The following is a 6,000-nucleotide window of genomic DNA, read 5'->3' as shown; positions in this document are numbered from 1 at the left end:
GCCATGTCATTATCATGCATCATAATTGTTGCATTGCAATGATTGTGTTCTTCCTTGTTTGCCGGTATTTGTCCCCTCTGAGTAGACGTGGTTCCGATGATGAGATCGATGACACCGATGAAGAACTATACTATCTTCAGAAGTGCCAGGCAAGCAAAAACCCCTTGTTCATTCCGATACAATCCCACTCTCTTGCTTCTGCTCTCTTTTACTGCATTAGGACAACAACGCTTCAACTGTTACATGCTGCGGTAATTGAACCCCTTTCCTCTGCATGACCTGTCATTGCCACGGTAAATAGATGAAACCCACTAGCATGAGTAGGAGTTGTTTGAGCCCTGATGTGCCTACTCATTCATGCTTGTTGTCATGCCTGCTACTGCTTAGAGTTGAGTCAGGTCTAATTCATCAGGGATGAATTGGAATGTGGTGAACATGTCCTACTGTTGAGAGCTAAGTGTGTGAACACGATTTGGTAAAGGTAGCGGTGAGAGGCCATGTAGGAGTACATGGTGGGTTGTCTCATTGAAACCGTCCTCAGGAACTGAGTTCTATGTTTGTGATCCATGAACAGCTACTACCACGCATTGGAATGCTTAAGTGCCCCTCTCGACTTATTAATCGCCTTGATCTCTGTCCAGGAGTTGCAACTAGTTTCTGGTGTTTGTAGGATATGTGTTGAGGGTCGTGCGTAGCACTGACCCTAGGGGTGGGCTATGATGCGGTAGAGACACGAGGCATGGTGTACCGGGACGCCCTTTTGGTGCCTCGGGAACCCTGCTCTCATCGTTTGGGGCCGTGAGCGAAACCCCGACCGGATCTCCTTGCGGATGGAACCCGAATAGGCGATAAACCTGGACTAGAGACTTGTGTGGTTAGTCAGGTCGTGGCCGACACCCTCGCTGGGCTTCCGCTTGAAGGTTGCCGAGTACATGTCGTGTAAATGGCGATAAGTGGTGAGAGCGTGTGTGAAGAAGTACACCCCTGCAGGGTTAACATGATCTATTCGAATAGCCGCGTTCGCGGTAAAGGACTTATGGGTTGCCTATACAGTTCATAGGCAAGTGAAAGTGGATACTCTAAAATGCGCAAGATAAGCGTGAGTGCTATGGATGGCATTCTCGTAGGGAGACGGGAGCGGATCCATAGTGGTGTATTGATTGGTGAATATGTGGACTCGTGTGCGCCACCCCAAAAGAGTTACTTGCAGTCGTAGTTCAGGATAGCCACCGAGTCAAAGCTGGCTTGCTGCAGTTAAACTCCACCACCCCCTTTGTTGATACTGATGCATATGTAGCTAGTTCTGATGTGAGTCTTGCTGGGTACATTTGTACTCACGTTTGCTTAATTTATGTTTTTGCAGAGAGACTTCAGTCTCACTAGTAGTTCTGCGTGGACTTCGACGTTTAGCTTGTTACCTCAGCTACGATCTTGTACCCTTGGGAGAGTCTTGTAGATAGTCAGGCTTCTCAACCTTTTTCATTTGTAGTTGTCTGTACTCAGACATGTTTATGCTTCCGCTTGTTGCTTGTATGCTCTATATGTTGGGTCATGAGACCCATGTTTGTAATACTTGGCTCCTCGGAGCCTAATGAATAAATACTTTGAGTTGTAGAGTTTTGTTGTGATGCCATGTTGTATTTGCACATATCGAGCATATTGTGTGTATGATTTGAAATGTTTGGTATGTGTGGGATCCGACAACCTAGTTGTTTATCCTTGGTGGCCTCTCTTACCGGGAAATGTCTCCTAGTGCTTCCACTGAGCCATGGTAGCTTGCTACTGCTCCGGAACACTTATTAGGTTGGCCGGCATGTGTCCTTCTTCGTTCCTGTGTCTGTCCCTTCGGGGAAATGTCACGCGGTGTCTACCGGAGTCCTGTTAGCCTGCTACAGCCCGGATTCTCCGGAGTCCTGTTAGCCCAGCTGCTACAGCCCGGATTCACTCGCTGATGACCGACACGTTCGTTGCTGGGTCATGTATGCCTGTCCCTGTAAGCTAGTGCCACTTTGGGTTTACGACTAGTCATGTCGGCCCGGGTTCTTTGTCATATGGATGCTAGAGACACTATCCTATACGTGAGCCCAAAGGCGCAAATGGTCCCGGGCCAGGTAAGGTGGCACCCGTGGGAATACCGTGCGTGAGGCTGCAAAGTGATATGATGTGTTACATGCTAGATCGGTGTGACTTAGGATCGGGGTCCTGACAGGGACACCCTAAAAGAATTGAACAAGATTCACAAAGAAATAACACTAGTGCACCTAGTCCTTCTAGAAAGAAAAAGAAGAAGAAAATGATAGGACTTTGCATACTTCTAGTGAACCTGAAATAGAAAAACCTCCTGATAATGATAATGAAACTTCTATCTCTGATGCTGAAACTCAATCTGGTAATGAACACTCCCCTACTGATAATGAAAAATATAATGATTAGGTTCATGAAGACTCTCAACCAACCAATGATAAAGAACCAGATAATGATGTTGAGATAGAACCACCAGTTGATCTTGATAACCCACAACCTAAAAATAAAAGATATGATAAAAGAGACTTTGATACTAGAAAACACGGTAAAGAAAGAGAACCGTGGGTTCAACCTATGCCTTTTCCACCCAAGTCAACTAAAAAGAAAGATGATGAAGAATTTGAACGCTTTGCTGAAATGCTGAGGCCAGTCTTTCTGCGCACTCGCTTGACTGATATCTTGAAAATGCCTCCTTATGCAAAGTATATGAAAGACATCATCACTAATAAGAGAAAAATACTGGAAGCTGAAATCTCCACTATGCTTGCTAATTACACTTTTAAAGATGGAGTGCCTAAAAAACTTGGAGATCCGGGAATACCAACTATACCTTGCTCTATCAAAAAGAATTATGTGAAAACTGCTTTGTGTGATTTAGGAGTTGGTGTTAGTGTTATGCCTTTCTCTTTATATAAAAGACTTGACTTTAATAAACTCACATCTACTGAAATATCTTTGCAAATGGCTGATAAATCAACTGCCATACCTATCGATATCTGTGAGGATGTGCCCGTTGTTGTTGCTAATGTTACTATCTTGACTGACTTTGGTATACTTGAGATGCCCGAGGACAACAACATGTCGATTATCCTTGGTAGACCCTTCTTGAATACTGTAGGGGCTGTTATTGATTGCAATAAAAGCAAGGTCACTTTTCATATTAATGGCAATGAGCATACGGTGCATTTTCCGAAGAAACAATTCCAAGTGAATGGTATTAATGTTATTGAAAAATCCCCGACAATCACTATTGGAAGTTTTCAAATACCTCTACCTACTGTCAAAAATAAATATGAAATACTTATTGTTGGGGAAATTCATATCCCCATTGAGGTAACTTAGTGACTTTATGAAAGTTCTTCGGTTTCATGCTAATCGAAAGTGGTTGCTAATAAGACTTGATCAACCTTATTAATGGATCATTTTTGAACGGTATGAAGTTGATGAATTTAGTAAGCACTACCTTCTATCCTTACCTTTTGTTTTCTGTTTTTATTAGTTAAATAAAATAAAATGCCATGTTTTGTCTGTTTTCTGAATTTTTCGTGCAATAAAAAATGACCCAAAAATAAAAGTTCTTAGAATGCCCTGAAAATTTTACATGATTTTTTTCTAAATATTTCTGGTGCAAATAATACCAGAGGGAGGTGCACCAGGTGGGCACAACCCACCTAGGTGCACCAGGACCCCCAGGCGCGCCCTGGCGGGTTGTGGTCCCCACGTGGCCCCCCTCACTTATCTCTTTAGCCCACATCATCACTTACCTCTAGAAAAAAATTCCCATTGCTCTCTCTCCCGTGTTCTTGAGCTCAAACCCACGGATTTCGATCTCTTTGCTTGAAGCTCCGTTTCCGAAACTGTTTCGGGGGATTGTTGCTTGGTATGTGACTCCACCATTTGTCCAATTAGTTTTTGTTTTAGTGGTTTATACTTTGAATAATTAGCTACTCTTGGTGCTACTGTAGATGTGCTTGCATGTTGAATTCTTAGTGTTCTAAGTAGTTTGAATGCTTGCTATGGCCTCTATGTATCCCTATGAGTAGTTTCTATCAATTTTATAAAGTTTTGTTGACAATTTTTTGTCACCCCAATATTTTTATTTTCAGAAAATTGTACGCGAACATGAATATCTTCAGAAAGTTTGGTTCTAAGAAGAACTCCAAGGGTGTCATTGGGGAGTCTTCTAACAATGATCTCCACCCTCGGAGGTTGGCAAAAGTACGACCGTGCGAATGGCCGCACACCCCGTTCCTGCAAGAGGCTGGAATTTTTGAGGAGTTCACGCAATCTATTGCCAATGCCGGCCTCACCGACTTCATCGCAGATGAGTGTGACCAGCACCAAATCCTCACAAATATCTTTGTTCAGAGCTTTACTTTCTTGCCTAGAAATAATCCTCCTGAAGTGAGCTTTGATTTATATGCTGAAAACCATCGTATACCACTTACTGAATTTTGTGACATATGCATGATCCCGTCCGATGGGAGCTTGGCTGAGCCTAGGTCGGCTAGGTTTGAGGATTTTTATCGCACTCTAACAGTGGGGGATGAGAGAGGAGTGTCAGCCATTACTACCGCTGGCTTACATTTTCCTGTTGTTCGTTACTTTGCACTTTTTATTACTAAATGCTTGCTTGCTAGGTGGGTGCACTTAGTTCACCAGACCTTGCTGTTTTACGTCATGCACTGAAGGGCGACAACACACATAGCTTGGGAGCTATTGTGGCTCGTCGCCTGCATCTTAATAAATCCCAAGGTAAAATACATGGTGGGATTTTTGCCACTCGTTTGGCAGCTCATTTCGAGGTTGCGATATGCCCTCATGATTACCCTCTGACTAAGGTTTACCTAGACCGTGCAGCCATGGATCACCATCACTTTCTTGCACATGATCGTCCTGACATTGCCATTCCTTACAACCTTGTCTATAGCGTTAAAACTCGTGATGTTATTCCATTGCCTGCGCCTACTTTGTTTGATTCTGCTGCCAGGGGCGGATACCGGATTATGCCTGCAGACATCATCGTCTACTGGAACGCTCACGCTGCTGTAGAGGCGCAACAGGAGCCTCAGCAGTGGGATGAGTGGATGCCCGCTCCTCAGGATCCCTACTACCCTCTAGGCTACTGACCGATTACCAACTTAGGCCAAAAGCCTAAGCTTGGGGGAGTACGTGTTTCTCACCGACATTACATTCATGTTCATATCATTCTACTTGTCGGTGTTCACACTTTTTCATTGTATCATCCATGCTTAGATTTATTTTCTTGCTTTCTTCTTGTGTGTTTGAAAAACCTTAGAAAAACCAAAAAAATTAGTTGTAGTAATTTACTTTCTATGCATGCTTAGTAGTAATATTAAAAAGAAAACCCAAAAAGATTTCCTTGTTCTTCTTTTGCTTGTTGGGAGCTTTCCTGTGTAAATAGTTTTTCTCGTTTTTGCTTTTCCCTTTTATTTGCTTGTTGAAGAAAACCAAAAACTCCAAAAATGTTGAGTGGCTCTCATATGAATAATTGTTGAACTAATAAAGAGCACATTTTACCTTGTCTTCTCCTGTTGAACAAAATGTTTGCATTCCAGCTTAGTCCACGGCATTCTTGCACTATTATTATTTTCATATCATTCGAACGTGCAAGTGAAAGGCAATAATGACGACATTCGATGAACTGTCCGTGGCAGAGAGAAACTGGTATGAACTCGACTTGTTCTGTTTGTGTAAATATGTTTAACCTAGTATCCACGCTTCAGCCCATTATGATTAAACATGTTTGCAATGACAATTAGAGATTATAGTTTCTCATGCCATGCATAAGTAGCTGGGAGTTGATAATGATTTATCTTGGATATCAACATAGCGTTAAAATGATTGTGATGTAGTATGATGATATGGTATCCTCCTCTGAATGTTCGAGTGGCTTGACTTGGTACATGTTCATGCATGTAGTTGAATCAAAACCAACATAGCCTCTATGATATT

Source organism: Aegilops tauschii, chromosome 7 (assembly GCF_002575655.3).
Source record: "Aegilops tauschii subsp. strangulata cultivar AL8/78 chromosome 7, Aet v6.0, whole genome shotgun sequence".
NCBI lineage: Eukaryota > Viridiplantae > Streptophyta > Magnoliopsida > Poales > Poaceae > Aegilops > Aegilops tauschii.
The sequence above is the reverse complement of the archived record's forward strand: the minus strand, read 5'-3'. Positions refer to the sequence as shown.